This window comes from Halichoerus grypus, chromosome 8 (genome assembly GCF_964656455.1).
Source record: "Halichoerus grypus chromosome 8, mHalGry1.hap1.1, whole genome shotgun sequence".
NCBI classification, from domain to species: domain Eukaryota; kingdom Metazoa; phylum Chordata; class Mammalia; order Carnivora; family Phocidae; genus Halichoerus; species Halichoerus grypus.
Window position 1 is genome coordinate 103,005,273 of NC_135719.1, and position 17,231 is coordinate 103,022,503.

The 17,231-nt window shown below is 35.5% G+C and overlaps 1 pseudogene; it reads left to right on the forward strand.

The window, feature by feature from the left end:
• The first annotated feature begins 3,316 nt into the window (after positions 1–3,316).
• LOC144378901 (cytochrome c oxidase subunit 4 isoform 1, mitochondrial pseudogene) lies at positions 3,317–8,366 on the forward strand (annotated as a pseudogene).
• The last annotated feature ends 8,865 nt before the right edge of the window (positions 8,367–17,231 follow it).

The following is a 17,231-nucleotide window of genomic DNA, read 5'->3' on the forward strand; positions in this document are numbered from 1 at the left end:
ATTTAAAGGATGCAGAACAAAAACTTATTTTAAATATTTGAAACAGCAAGTTGATAATTAGTTCTCATTAAAGCCATTAATTTTCACAGTACTATTAGAGCACTTATTAAACTCTTTTGATTACATTTTATATACTTGCTTACTTAAGTGATTCTTAATTACAAAATGACATGGGAAAATCATTCCCGTTATATTTTTTCCCTCTCCAGTGCCTTGACTGAATAAATTTCCTTACCACATAAGGACTATAATTAATAATAGCACCTTTTTATTTTAAAGGATATTTGATCATTTTATTTTATTTTATTGTGATATATATGTGTGTGTATGCATATATATATTAATTAATTAAATGCAGAATATATATAATTAAATGCATATATATATATGCATACACACACATATATTTTTGTGAAAGAAGTTTTCATTAAAGTAACTACTAATGCAACCTTAATTGTGTTTATAGTTTAGCTTGGTATTTACCAAGACTACTTTCATAATTTAAACAGGACAGAAAACTACACATTTAGATCAAACTGTTTCTTACCGAGAGTGGAGACTCAGGAAGGAAATCTAACAGGTGTCTAGCTCTCTAAGCAAATAGAACTAATGAGGCAAATTTTCATTTTGCAGAGAATAAAAAGAAAGAGTAAGACACATAGTATCAATTAAGGAATATATGATAAGTCATCTGGCTTGATGATGTAAATAGATAATAAGTTCCATATGCAGTTCTCAATATTGGCACCATTGCAAGAATACTAAATGAGCACCAAATCCACTTAAACATCTGCTAGGACTCTCATGCAGGTAAAGCAAACTTATCTAGCTGATACTTCATTAATCTTGTTGACCAGTGCATCCCCCATTCACAAAGCAAACATCAAGGGAATCTGATAAACTGGATCATACTATGACCAAGACAATTACTAGGCCAAATGTAACTGATAGAGTGGATCTCTAGAAGTAAGTGACTGTGAAACTGAAAGGGCACAATATACAGAATCCAATACTCCCAGGTTGTAGAAAGTATTTTATAGAATTTAAAGAAACAGTGTGTAAGCTTTCACATACAGATATCTAAAAGGGAAAACAGAATCAAACAATCTGGAAATCCACAAATATGTAATGCTGACTTGCCAATAACATATTGTACTGATTCATTGATTTATTTAACAAAGACTGTTTATTTCCTTCTAGATGTTAGGCACCATTTTTTCTGAGGGGAAAATTAAAAAAAAAAAGAGAGAGAGAGAGAGAGAAAGGAATGTTTAAATAAATCAATGTATCTTTACAGAAAATTCTCCAAAAGGTTCAGATTTTTATTTAGTATACACAATGGGAAAAAAAAGTTAAGGTACCCCTGAGAAAATGTATTGAATCACAAGAAAAACATTAAGAGGAATTTAATTACCCAGATTTTATATTCAAAATAAATATATATATACACTGGAAAGGACAATGCTCACTTCTGTTTCACCAAATAAAAAGCAATCTTAGAGAACAATGTGGCAAATTGTGTTTTTGTAGCAGTAGTTCCCAAATTTGATGTACTCACCAGTGCACAGTTAAGATGTTTTTCATTAAGAGAGAGGAAATATTTGAAATTAGAACCATAATTATTGGTTATCTGATGACATTGCCAATATTTTCTTAGCAAACAATAATGTGTCGGTTCATATGATTGCAGTTGCCCATATTTCTTAGAGGCAAAATAAATTCTTGCATAATTAGCATTGCTATTGATTTTACATATATTTGTTTATTAGATATGTGAACTGAGTGGTATATATGGGTAATATCTTTATTTTCCTCCATATATTCATTCCTTAATCAAATGTTATCAAGCACCCACTTTTTCTAGATACTGGCATATCGCTTGTAAAACATCAGAGAATAAACCAGAGTTGTGGACTTGTGGATATATTTTGAAAGTAGAACCATCAGAATTCCCCAACAGAATGAATATAGGTTGTGAGAGAAAAAAGAATCAAGAATGATTCCAAAATGTTTCTCCAGAGCAAAATTATCCTATGGATTCATAAGAGGAAATTTAAGAAAAAAAAAATGATTTTAGTGGAAAAAAAGTACTATAAACCAAATTTACTAAGAATGCTAAAGCAGAGCCAATCTTCATAGGACACAGCAATTAAAACTTTGGACAGCCTTAGATGATTCTCACAGGAACAAAAATAAGTAAATAGAAAAAAATCAAAATGAGGAACAAAAATTGTATTTAAAAACTATGAAAAGTGAGAGGAAGGTGATAGCACCATTAGAGGAATAATTAAGCTAAGAGAAAGCCTCGCTTGTTGGAAAAGAGAAAGAAAAATAACTCTTCCAGTCAAGAAAAGGCATTCCAGTGCAGTCTTGTATATACCACAACCCACATGCATTAAAGATGTCAGACTTGAAGCAAAGGGTGTTCTAAGATCGGGTCCTTCCTCTGTATTCATAGCTAGAGGAATAGGATCAATAAGAATGGTAGAGGAATCCCATTGAGAAGCTGAGTCCTGGGAATGAAGTCACTAAAATGGAAGAAAGAAGTATAGAGAGAAGAGACAGATTTTGTCACCCCACGATCATAGGTATGAACTAATGCATAGTAATATCCTGAAGCAATATGCTCCATGTGCTATGGGAGAAGCATGTCCATGAGAAAAATCATTTTGACTTCCTACTCACTTCCAAAAATAATTTAAATGTTCTTTATTTTTCCCATCGAATCAGAAGACTGGACCTGTAAGAACAACAGATACATGCGACAAAATAATATTTTTGAGATATTGATTTTTTTTCCTGAAATCACCTCCTTTTTTCTCCCCCCTCCATCATCCCATTCAATTAAACAGATATAGAATTATTATCTTGGGGTAAGGGATATAAGTTTGATGGAAAACAGAAAATATTCCGTAAGTCTTTGCTAACTTTTCTTTCCAAAGTACTATAGCCCTTGAAAAAAATCAGAACACTTCTAGCATATTTTAAATGTTTTGGTGAGTGAGATTTGAGGATTGTGTATCATTCTGCTGGAGCAGTGTTCTTCATCTGGGAGCGATTTTGCGTCCTTCCTCACCACCCACCAGAACACATTTGGCAAAATCTGGAGCCATTGCTGAATGTCACCAGGAAACTGAGGTGGGGTGGAGTTCCTGGCATCTGGTAGGTAGGGGTGCCTACAATATGCACGAGAGAGCTCCTCCACAGCTAGCCAAATATTACCCAGCCTAAAATGTCAAGAGTGCTGGGATTGAGGAGCTCTTTGCTTTGGGGAAACTGGAGAATATTCTTTTAGTTTTGTAGGAAGACAGAGAATATGGCTGAGGAAAGAGAGTACAGACAGCAGGAGATTTTGAAGGAAGGAATCCATTCACCTGGTAGAGCCCTGGATGCTGTGAGGACATCTTGTCTCACAAGGTGACACCTAGAGGCATGGCTACGATAAGGGAAGGACCGTGCGTTGTGTTCAGGCTGATTTGGCCTGAGCCTGGCAGAAATGGTGGCACTTTTGTATGTCAGGGAAGCTATAGAATGATCTCATGTCTTGGGGCACAGAAAGGGTGGCGAGAGGTGACTAGAGGTATAAATGCTAGGCAAAGGACCGGCAGGGGCATCTCTTTGGAGAACCTGAGACAGAGGCCCGGCGATGCCCTTTAATCTACCAACTCTGCGACAAAGCTGTGGCTTGAGGTGGATACAGAGAGCTGAGCCCTGGAAGAGAAAAATCTCTGTGGTATCTCAAAGAGGGTGCTGTCCAGCAACAGAGGAAAACATCTCCCAGGAAGCCAGTAAAGTTTAGGAAAGCATTCCACAGGAGGAAACATTTTTATAGAAATAAGTTTAAAATCATTCAGTTTTAGGTGGTTATACTTGAGCTTGGGCTGGGCAAACAAAACATTAAAATTTCTAGAGCTAAATTTAAATATGTCAGATTAGGGGATAGAAAAATTCTTCACTTCTCCCAAGTACAGGGTTTTTTAAGATTAGGCTACAGATGATTTAAAAGGCTTGTTGCTATTGTTCTTTTGCTTTGTTTTTCTTTAATTTTTGTGTTGTTTTTTTAACTTAGACATTCTAACTAAAATGGCTGGGATTGAAAACATTTGAAGAATGCCATTTTGCAAACTTGTAGTCTTTTATTATCATTCCACCGTTAAGATTTCTGGCAGAGCTTAGAGGGGTGGCAGCAAAGTACAAGTTTGGTGGGTTTTTTGGTTTTGTTTTGTTTTGTTTTGCCCGAATAAACTGATCTCTTTATATCATGGATCTGTAAGGATATTAGTGTTATAATTCTCTTAAAGGCTTCACTATTTAAGTAACTTTTTAAAATATCAAATATCAAATTTAAGTAACTTTTTAAAATATCAAATATCAAATTTAAGTAACTTTTTAAAATATCAAATTTAAAATATCAAATATGCTTTCTTATGCATATTGTAGGTGTTTATCAGCACCCCTACCTCTTCCTAGCCAGGAACTCCACCCCATCCCACTTTCCTGGTGACATTCAGAAATGGCTTCAGATTTTGCCAAATGTGTTCTGGTGGGCAGTGAGGAAGGGTGCAAAATCGCTCCCAGATGAAGAACACTGCTCCAGCAAAATGATATCAGAAGTTAATAGCCATGTCTTTAATAACTAAATTTACTAAGCATTAAGTATGTGCCAGCCATTCAAACCGAAGCAGACTGACTTCAAAGTGCATTGCAGTGGGTTAGAGCGACCCTCTATCCCAGGATAGGAAGTTCCCAGAACCTACTGACTAATACTTCTAATACTTAATACTAGCTGCAAAGAGTCTGAGAAATGAAATTTTTATTTTGGAAATTCATGTAGCCATTTAAATTTGTAATGCTATGAAAGAGGAAAAATCAGATTTGGGAGACAACTAGAAGTCTGTGCCCCTGGCTAATTGGAATAAATAGTTATTGTATCTCCTATAAGAACATTATCTCCATCTTCCCTCCTAGTTTAAGAATCAATATTGATGAACTTGACTAGATGATCTATCCTATTCCAGATTCTCTATATGCTATCTGATTAATACTGAAATATTTGTCTATTAAAATTAATTTAAAACCAAAAATAAAATTGAGTTTTATTACCAAATAGTACCCCTCATTATTCTTAAGCGATGCCTCTAAGGAAATGCCTGACCCTTTTTTCCAAGCATTTAAGTCACACCACATTTAAGTTTAGGTAAAATAACAGCATCTGTGAAATTAGCAACTAAAGTACTATGTATGATTTGTTCAGTTATTTTCTTTGTCATATGAAATCTAGTATATTTTATGATTTTCAAAGAATATATGATGTCTTATATTGGTGTGTCTGTTGGCTTGAACTCAGGACTGCTTGAGGGCAGAGTTCATGGCCTTCACTACCATTTCTGGCCATTCCTGTTATGTGGGAAAGCCTTGAAGTATCTTATGATATGCTACTTTTATAAACTGCCAAGTCTTTCCTAATAGGTTTACAGGAGCTACTGCTGCTGTTTTTCTCCTTCTCCTTCTATTTAGGTAGACAACCAAGTTATATTACTGAAGATTGGGATGCTCTTTTCTAATAGATACATGAGTGCCTGTACAAAATTTAGATACAAAATTTAATTCCTTTTCTTTGTCATTGCATTTTTTAAAAAGAGTATTTAAGCTGCTATTAAATGAGAAAGGTGCTAATGTTACCAGTGGGAGAGTGTGTGTTTTGTGAATGGAGGTCTTGGTCCTTGGTTTTTCCACAAGAAGATTTAGGTGGGAATCTGGGCCCAAATAAAGATAGCCAGAAGGGAAGTAGCCAGCATAAAGCAGTTTATTAAAGTGAAAGTACACTCTCACGGTGGGAAAGCACCATGAGATGCACCACGAGGTGGAACTGGCCCTAGGTTCTTTTGGGGTTGCATATTTGTTGTGTCTCTCTGGGCTGGGAGGAGCCAAGATGTACAGTAGGGTGGTCTCTAATGGAGGCTGCTTCTAATCATTTGGGGAACCCCCCCCCACACAGGTTTGGAGAAGAGAGTTTTTGACCCTACAAGGTTCGCTCCCCAACTATCATGTCAGCATTTTCCATGGGGATGGAGGCTATAACTGCAATGCAAATGCATTAATGAGTCTAGGGGTTACCCTGAGGCAGAGGAAGAAGAGGAGAGTGCATGCTCTCAACCAGTGGCTCTTGATCTGTCAGCCCCAAGGTCTTGGAAGCCACAGGTCAGGATGTTGTGTCCCTGGGCTTAATTATCACCATCCTTGCCTCTAGCAAATATCTCTATCATTCCCCTTCAAGGACTTGGGGTTCTGCCTTGGGGCATTCTTTCCACTGCTCATGTCTAGCTTCTGCCCAACACTAACTGATATTATTTCCTGTTTCTAATTTTAGTGAGATGAAATCAAGAGTTTAACTATCAAGTTTAAAACTGGCCATGGACAATAATATATCTCTGAAATTATACTTGAAATCTGAAGATTTAGAGACAGAGTCCTGGAGCTCCCTGGAATTATTGTATTAGCACTAATATGAGGAAGAATCTGTCCAGGATCAAGAAGCAAAAAATAGGGGTGCCTGGGTGGCTCAGTCAGTTAAGCGACAGACTCTTGATTTCAGCTCAGGTTGTGATCTCAGGATTGCGAGATGGAGCCCAAGTGGGCCCCATGCTGACTGTGGAACCTGCTTACTATTCTCTCTGTCCCTCTTCCTCTGCCGTACCCACCCTTGCAGCATGCTCTCATGTTCTCTCTAAAAAAAAAGCAAAAAAATGTTTGTCAGAGGAAGGTATAAGATTCACCAAATCAGTGTGAAAGGGAAGAGTTTAGGGGCGCCTGGGTAGCTCAGCCGTTTAGCGTCTGCCTTCGGCTCAGGTCATGATCCCAGCGTCCTGGGATCGAGCCCCGCATCAGACTCCTTGCTCAGCAGGGAAGCCTGCTTCTCCCTCTCCCACTCCCCCTGCTTGTGTTCCCTCTCTCGCTGTCTCTCTCTCTCTGTCAAAAAATAAATTTAAAAAAAATTTTTTTTAAAAAAAGGAAGAGTTTAAACACTAGAGAAGGACCAGACAAATAACACATTTCTAGGCAAGCTAAGACACAATGGGCTGCCATTAAATCATGAATTAACACTAAAACTACACGCTAGTTAGAATAGATCATTATTTGTCTTTTCTTTCTCAGTATATTTATCTTCAAACTGTTAATACATAATTAATAAAATTCCTTGTCTCTATCCTATATCATTGTTTATTGTAAACAATCAGATTTAATAATAAATAAATGCATTTTTAAGAGAGAAGTCTTAGATTAGGACACCAATATGACATTGTAATTATCATTCTGGTGAATTTGTTTATAAAGTGAAATAAAGACTTTACAGCATTGTTTCCAAGAGAAGTTCTGTCTTGATTACTGCAGCAAATAGACCCACAAGTACACCAGGATATAGAGTCTACCTTCTTGTAGTCCTTTCCGAAAATCATACCACGTCATCTTATTACTAGTTTGCTTATGAAATATTGATAATGTCATGCTCATGGGAACATTGAATATTGTGTACCTTAAAAATAACATGATTTGCAAGCAGTGTCAGAACTGTTGATTCTTTATCCAAAAACATAATTTCCATATTATGGAAATTCACTACATACAATTTCATATTTTTATTTTTGCCGATAATCATGGATAGTTAAGAATAAACAGATTTTTGCCTTCTAAATGGCCATGTTAACATATTTGAAAATATATCTTCTGCTGTACTATTTTCTTCTTCAACATAGACTTCCAGCAAATCTGTCAACCTGAAATTCCTGTTTCAATTTTGAGTACAATTTTAATTCTTTTATCTTTGGATCAAAAATTACACTTTGGAGCAGTGGACAGTGGTGGCAGAATGTTGCTTCCAGAGTGTTTAGCCTAATTGGCAAGTGAGCAATTTCCACTCAGTGTGTGTAAGAACACATGGAAGTGCCCTGAAGAGTGAAGACTACAATCTCCCCCAGCTATGTCCACTGGCTATCCCCTGCCTGACGTGGCCCACATCAAGACCCTCTCTTCTAGAAGGCTTTGGAAGAGGAGGAGAGGGCTCCTTGGAGCAGCATTTCCATTAATGAAAAAGTTGAATTGTACAACATTAAGTTAAACTAGAGCTTTTCTGAAATGAACAGGAGCAGGAAGAAGTGGAAGATGATTGTGGGCACCACCATGATCTTCATGGACTTCCTTGCTCTCATTTTGATCTAGGAGAACACTATGTGTATAGCCCCATCCCCAACACCTTGGAAGAGGAGTGGGTGGCCAAGCAGACCAAGAGGATGCTGTACATGAAGGTCAGCCTAATACATAGTTTCTCAGCCAAGTGGGACTACAACAAGAAGGAGTGGAAGAAATAGGAGCCCGCCACTCACCCATCTGAGCCTCACCTTGTTCTGCCACCTCCACGCATCTCCATGTATTTACTGGAAATGGTTATGTTACAGAACCAATGCTAATAAATGAGCAGTTTATGTGAAAAAAAAATTGCACTTTGATTTCTGTGTAACTCTGAGTAAATGTCTGTCTCAGGTAATAGACCAGACTATGATTGAATGTTTGATCTGCTCAGTTTTCTGGGAAACACACATCACTGCTCCATATAGATATTGTAAAGAAGTTGATGTTTCCGTAACTTTTACTAGTTCTCTCATTTGTTGATCTTGTCTCCTGTGAAAACAGTCTGGTGTCGTCTTTTCTTTTTCAGCACTCTCCTCAGACTTATTTGAGTTATTTGGTATTTAATTTTCACTTTCATATATTCCTGTATCTATTTAATATTGCTTTGCTTTTATGTCTACACATACAGGATGCTTTTATGTTTAAAGCATCGTTTAAAAATTCATGTATTCAGACAGAACTGGAGGGGCAAGAGAAATTTCAGTCTGCCACAGGACTTATTTTCTGATTTCCACAATGGCTTCAAATAGCAGACAGTTCTACAGTGGCTTTCATTTTGTTCCTTTTTATTCTCTGTTGCTACAACTGATGTTTTAGAATTACTGTAATTTCTCTTTAGGCCTCTGATAGGATTTAGTCTCACTAATTTACAAATATGAAAAGGTAAAATTTTTAGGGATTTTCAGTGCAAATTCCAAACATGTTTGTGGAGTTGAACACTGGAAAGTTTGTGAAAGGCCCTAGATAAGATGGAATCAGAAATCACTTTACTTACCTTTTTAAATGAATCATCCCTTTAATGATCAGAGCTGACTAATAGGAGTGAATAAGCATTCATTACAAATTTCAGCATCAGATTTCTTCTTTCACAGCTGGGCCTTCTGATATGTTAAGCATACATTCTCTTAGATTCTGTCTTAAGATCAGTAAAAAATGACCTCTCTGTTCTAGGTTCATAAAATGGTTAGATGTCCCTCATATGAACTTCCTCAGCAACTGGACCTGCTCCAACTTGACACAAACTCCAAGCATTCGTTGCCCTTACTCTCCATTTATTCCTAACACTTAGATTAAGGTAATTCCATAGTAAGTTCTTGCTTTAAAAATAGTTAAGAAGATGTACATATGGCAAACAAGCATGTGAAAAGATGATCAGCAATTTAAAGATTTTATTTTATTTAGAGAGAGAGCAAGAGTGCGAGCAGGGGGAGGGACAGAGGGAGAGGGAGAGCAAGGTTCTCAAGCAGACTCCTGGCTAAGCTTGGAGTCCAACGCGGGGCTTGATCTCATGACACTGAGATCATGACCTGAACCAAAATGAAGAGTCAGATGCTTAACAGACTGAGCCACCCAGGTGCCCCAAGATGATCAACAATTTAAATAATGAGATACCACTAAAGATCTATTAGATTGACTAAAATCCAAAACACTGACCATAGCAAATGCTGATGAGGTTATGGAACAATGGGGACTCACATTCATTGTTGATGGGGTTGCAAGATGGTACAGATACTTTGGAAAACAGTGTGGCAGTTTCTACAAAACTAAACATACTGTTACCAGCAATCATGTTCTTTTATATTTATCCAAAGGAGGTAAAAACTCATGTTTACACAAAAACATGCACACGGGTGTTTATAGCAGCCTTATTCACAATTGCCAAAACTTAAAAGCAACCAAGTTGTCCTTCAGTAGTAGGTGAATGGATAAACTCGGTACATAAAGACAATGGAATATTTTTTAGCACTTTTCAGTGCTAAATGAGCTATCAAGCCACAAAAAGACATGGAGGAAACTTAAATGCATATCACTAAGTGAAAGAAGCCAATCTGAAAAGACTGCACATGGGAAGATTCTAACTATATGACATTCTGGAAAAGGCAAAACTATGGAGACAGTAAAATGATCAGTGCTTGCCAAGAGTTTGGGAAGGAAGGAGTGAATAGGTGGAGCATAGGGGTTTTTAGGGCAGTGAAACTATTCTGTATGATAATATAATGGTCGATACATACTATTATGCATTTGTCAAAAGCCATATAATGTACAACACCAAGAGTGAATCCTAATGTAAACTATAGATTTTAGGTAATAATGCATCAATATAGGCTCATCAATTGTAACAAATGTAGCACCCTGATGCAAGATACTAATAATCAGAGAAACTGTGTGTGTGTGTGCATGTGTGTAGGGCTGGTGGTAACAAGGACGTATATCCAAACTCTCTCTCTACTTCACATTCAATCTATCTATAAATCTAAAAGTTCTTAAAAAAATAGTCCATTATTTTTTAAAAAGTTGCTGAATAAATAAATATGTTTTGTAAAACTTGATTGCATTTTAAATCATCACAAGGCATTTTAAAATTTTAAAAAATCAAAGTTAATTTTGGTTAAATTAAATTTAACATTCAGTGCTTTCACCTAGAACATCTGGTTGGAAATCTGATTGCTTGACTGCACCTGACCAGGTTTAATTAAAGAATGAACTTTCTCCAAACTGCTGAATACAATTGTGCTCTGAGATCCTTTAATGCTAACTCTCCTTCAGGTTCATAGGTAACAAGGGAACGTTTACTATTTCTGTCATGTCAAGTCAGTACGGTACCGGACTGCCTCAGTGCTCTGGAGCCGATTCACACTGCCTTATGGAAGTTGATTTGTTGCTTTTCTTTCTAATTCCCTGATACATGTTGTCTGAATTTGGTGATGATGGAGTATTTACACCATGGATATCAGTGAATGCTACAAATCAGTTAATTCCTTTTTTTTCTTTTCTGGTTTAGCTTAGAGAGCTGGCTTACCGGGGCACCTGGGTGGCTCAGTCGTTAAGCGTCTGCCTTCAGTTCAGGTCATGATCCCAGGGTCCTGGGATCGAGCCCCGCATCCGGCTCCCGGCTCCACAGGAAGCCTGCTTCTCCCTTACCCACTCCCCCTTGCTTGTGTTCCCTCTCTCGCTGTGTCTCTCTCTGTCAAATAAATAAATAAAATCTTTAAAAAAAAAAAAAGAGAGAGAGCTGGCTTACCAATATACCATTGATTAATATCTTAAACTTACAAAACCTTCTCCACAGAAAAGACAAAAAGATGACACTTATTATATCAATATTTTACAGAAAAAGACCATTTTTTCTACATATTTTTATCCTCTCAATTTTCCAGAACCCTAATAGTAGTTTGATTTAGAAGTTTCTAAATTGCATTGTTATAGCAGAAATGAATCAAGGGATCATAAAAGCCTATAGGCAATATAGATTGTGGGTTAGCAGAGAAGCCCATAAATGATTAATTGGAATAACAGAAGGAACTGAAGGAGAATCTATATGCACATGCCTGAAGCACTCAAACAATTCTGCCTTAAGGTAATTGTCAAAACCTGGTGATGAAAAGATGATGGGGGAGAATACTAAAGAGTATTTTTTTTCTTGCATGCTTAGTGGACTCCATGTTCTTTTATATTAAGCCTATATAACATTAATGCATATTGAAAGAATTATAATACCAGGTTGTAGAATTTCAAATAGCAAGATAAAGTTTAATGGTGGTAAATTGAGAAAAATAACTATATGGGGACAGAATGCAAAATCAGTAGCACATACGTTACTGATTATTAAAAGCAATTAATACACTAATTTAAAATGCACAAAATTAATTGTGCCAGGCACTGTACTAGGCATAGGAAATACAAAAATTAACTCAGAGCTGGTAAAATTCCTAAGTGGTGGTATGTAATAAAGAGACTACAAATTCCTCTGGAAACAGTAACAATGTCTGTCTGACAGTTACTTACTCTGCTTGTTTTTCAAGATCTTGATATTTTTGAAAGTATTTGCTCAGTACCTTGTAAAATGTCCTTTAGTTTGGGTTTGAATGATGTTTTCTCATGATTTGACTGAGGTTATCGATTTTGGAGAAGAATACCACAGAGGGGATGTTGCCTTCTTATCGCATCATACATCAACATGCCTATTTCAGTGATGGTAAACTTGAGCATGTGGTTAAGGTGATGCTATCAGATTTCTCCACTGTAAAGTTACCCTTTTTTCCTTTCTATACTCTATTCTTTGAAAATTAGTAATTCCAGCCAACACTCACAGGGAAGAGAAGTCCTAAATTTTAGTGGGAGAAGTATTTTCATATATTATTTGGTACTCTCCTTTAAGGAAAATTTGTCCTTTCTCTGCCATTATTTATTTTCTCCATCATTTATGTATATCAGTATGGACTCACTGATATTTATTTAATGACTTGAGTTATAACCCAATACTATGTTATTTATTTTGATGCTCAATTGTTCCAACTTTGGCCATTGGGAGCTCTTTCACATGGCCTTCTGTGTCCTGATATTACTTATTTCTTTCTTTTAAATTTTTCCTGTTTTAGCACTTACTAACTTCTAATACTATAAAGTGCTCCATCTCATCACCTATTTTTCCCTCCTCTAGGCTTAGTATCAGTAATTTCTTCAAGAATATCTAGTTCCTTTTCCTGGAGAATGGGTGTTTATACACTAAAATCTGAGTGCTAAGTGTGCTTATTTCTACTAAGACGTCACTGCTTCTACATCCTCTCTTATATACACCATATTTGTATCAGTCTGTATTCCATTCTGGGATCCTCCAATATCTTGGTTAATTTTTAAATTTTCTTAATTAAAGATCACTCTTTGTGATATACAGATATTGACAAATACAAAAAGTCATGGATCCACCAATCCAGTACCATACAGAAGAGTTATTACATAACCCTCAACATTTCCTTGCACATTTCACTTTTTTATTGAAGTATAGTTGATATACACTGTTATATTAGTTTCAGATGTACAATATTGTTATTGGACAGTTTTTTACATTATCCAGTGCTCACCACCATAAGTATAGTTACCAAACGTCACCATATATAGTTATTACACTGTTATTGACTATAGTTTTTTCTTTAAGATTTTTATTTATTTATTTGACAGAGAGAGAGAGAGAGCACAAGCAGGGGGGAGAGGCAGGCAGAGGGAGAGGGGGAGGGAGAAGCAGGCTCCCTGCTGAGCAGAGAGCCCGACATGGGACTCGATCCCAGGACCCTCGGATCATGACCTGAGCCGAAGGCAGACACTTAACGACTGAGCCACCCAGGTGCCCTTGACTATATTCTTTATGCTGTACTTTTCATCCCCTTGACCTATTTATTTTATAACTGCTTCACCTATTTCCTTCACCTTAATCTCCTTCACCTATTTTTCCCATCTCCCCCACCCCACCCTTCCCTCTGGTAACCACTAGTTTGTTTTCTGAATTAATGAGTCTGTATCTGTTTTTTCTTTGTTTGTTTTGTTTTTTAGATTCTACATATAAGTGAAATCATATGGTATTCGTCTTTCTCTGTCTGACTTATTTCACTTAGCATCTACTCTCTAGGTCCATTCATATTGTCACAAATGGCAAGATTTCATTCTCTTTTATAGCTGAGTGATATATATATGATATATATACCACATTTTCTTTATCCAATCATCTATGTATGGGTAATTAGGTTGCTTCCATATGTACATTTCTTTTGTAGTAAACTTTGCTTTCTTCAAAGTCCAGAAAAAAATCATTCAACTATTTTCTTTACCAATAGTTTTGCCTTTTCCAGAATATCATATACATGGAACCATACAACATATACACTTTGGGTATGACTTTTTTCTTTCAGCAGAGTGTCTTTAAGATTCATCCATATTTGTTATCAACATCAATAGCTCATTCTTTTTTATCAGTGAATAGTAGAGAATATTATTCTACATATCATTCCGATGTTGAAGGAAATCTTAGTTACTTCCAGTTTTTAGAGATTATAAGACTGCTATAATCATCCATGCACAAGTTTTTGTGTTAACATAAGTTTTACATTTACATATGTAAATATCTAGGAGTGTGATTATTAAGATTAGATTACAATGTCAAGTAAAATGCAGATACCTTATCACCATTTGCATTTCTTTACCCTCCCTCCTTTATGACATAGTTATCTAAAATATTACCTCTACATACAGTGAGGGTCAGATTAAACCATTTTATAATTATTTTTCTTTTAACAGTCAGACACAATTTTAAAAACTTAAGAGAATGGTTTTATTTTTACTAATATGTTTATGCTTCCCATTACTCTTTCTTAATTCCTGATGTTTTATATTTCCTTCCATTGTACTTATTTCCTGCATCCCCCTTCCAAGCAGGTTCTGTCAATGGTACTCTGAATTCCACCTCCCTTAGTAATGAGGTGGCAGCCCACCCACATTTGAATGAGTCAGGAAATGCACTCTGAATCTAAGCAAATAGCTACCTCCTAAAATAACAGATTTACAAAGGAACCATAGTCTTATAACACAAAATATTTTCAGGGTGGAGTGCAAACTTACTTGTCATTCTAAGAATAGTTATATCAGGCAAGATTTAATCAGACAAGGACCTGTAGGATATTTATATTAAGAAGTTTATTGCAAAAAATTGGCTTATCTGATTCTGGAGCCTAGCTAGACAAGTCTAAAAGTCATAGGACAGGCTGTCAGGAAGAATAAACTGGAGCTATTGGGGATGGGCTGAAGCTGCAATCCTCAGGGGAAATTTTTTTTTTTTCTATAGGGAAGCCTCAACTATGCTTTTGAGGCCTTTCAACTAAATGAATCGGGCCCACCTAGATTATCTAAAATAATCTTCAACTGATTGTGAACTTTAATCACATCCATAAAACACATTCACTGCAAAACCTAGATTGCTAGGGACTATCCTCTAGTCAATGAACACATCATACTAAACAAAATCTCAATTTGAATTGAGACACTGATTTGAACTGACACTAACACAAAGATGACACAGGTGTTGGAAATCTCTGGCAAGGATTTCAAAGCAGCTGTCATTTAAAATAGTCTAATGAGCAGTTACAAACACTCTTGAAACAAATTTAAGCTATCAAAAATCTCAGCAAAAAAAAAATAGAAGACAAAAAAGATTCAAATGAAAATTTTTGAATTAAAAAGTACAATAATCAAAATTTAAAAAAAAATTATTGGATGGGTTCAATATCAGAATGGAAACAACAGAAGATATAATGAATTTGAAGATAAAGCAATAAAAATTTTACAATCTGTATATCAATGAGAAAATATATTGAAAAAGAATAAATTGATCTGCAGGGAGTTGTGAGACAGTAACAAAAAACCTAATAAAGAAATTATTCATCAGAGTCCTAGAAGAAGAAGAGAAAAAATTGTGGCACTGAGAAAAAAAAGAAAAGAAAAGAGAAGAAAAAAAGAAAATATTTGGGGTTACAAACTCCCTAAATTTGGTGAAAAACAAAACATAAACCCTACAGATTCAACAAGTTGAACAAACTGAAACAGGATAACATCAAAGAAATCTATGCCTAGGCACTTCTTGATAAATTTCTGAAAATTAAAGACAAAAATCTTGAAAGCAAACAGAGTGAAACTATGTAGTACCTGTGAGAAATGACAATTCAAAAGGCAGTAGATTTATCATCAGAAACTGAAGAGACAGTAAGAAAGTGGCACATTATTTAAGTGTTGAAAGAAAAGAACTGCCTGTCCAGTATTCTACATCCAGCAAAAGTATACTTCAGGAATGAATGTGTAATAAGATCATTTCCAGATGAAAGAAAGCTAAAAGAACTTTCATCAGCAGATCTGCTCTAAAGAACATCTAAAGGAAACTCTTTAAACTCCAAACTTACCAGTTACTATTTCTGAGAATTAGAAGAGCAAGAGAGAGAATTAAAGCACATGGCAATTCTTTTATTTTAAACAAATGCATTGTTCTATGATTAATAGTTTAACAATAAGATATATTTCACATTTTGAAACTTTGACGTATGAATTTTGAAAGGATCCAAAACAAGAGTAAGATTATAGTCCAGATACAATATCTTCAGACAAAGCAAAGCTTGAATTTATAAATTAATAGCCAAAAGAAAAAGAAAAATACTACAAAAAATAGGCAAAGAATATGAACAGAAAATTTATAGAAAATTAAATCCAAATGTTACTAAATATATGAAAAGATTTTCAACTTCCCAAGCAGTCAAAAAATAAAAATTAAATAAGAGTAATCATCATTCTATACTCCATCAGATTAAAAACTTTTAAAGGAATGATTCTAATCATAAAGATGTTTACTGAAGCATTGCTTGTTGAGATAAATAGTAGAAACAAAAAGAAGGCCATCAATAATTGGAGAGTTGAGTAAATCATAATTTATACCAATATCCAAACACAGAACACTGTACTGACATTTATTTTTTTAAGTTTTTATTTAAATTCCAGGTAGTGAACATATAGTGTAATATTAGTTTCAGGTGTACAATATAGTGATTCAACACTTATATACATCACCCAGTGCTCATGATGATGAGTGTACTCCTTAATCCCCATCACCTATTTAACCCATCCTCCCACCCATCTTCCCTCTGTTAACCACCATTTTGTTCTTTATAGTTAAGAATCTGTTTCTTGGTTTGCCTCTCTCTCTCTTTTTTCTTTCCCCTTGGCTTATTTGTTTTTGTACTGACTTTTAAAAGTGTATATTAAATGTATAACAACTGACTTAGATTTTTATGACATACCAAAAAATGATAAAGCAAGATGCAGAAAAGTGTGTGTAATATAGACACACTTTTTAAAACATAAAACAAAAATATGTAGGTGTGTAACTGAATGTATATATGTATGTGTGCATGTGAATATATTTGTATATAGTTATGACCATTGGGCTCCCTATGCAAGGATTCACATTACAGAGTTAACATTTATTACCTGTGGTAATATGGGTGGGGCACGCA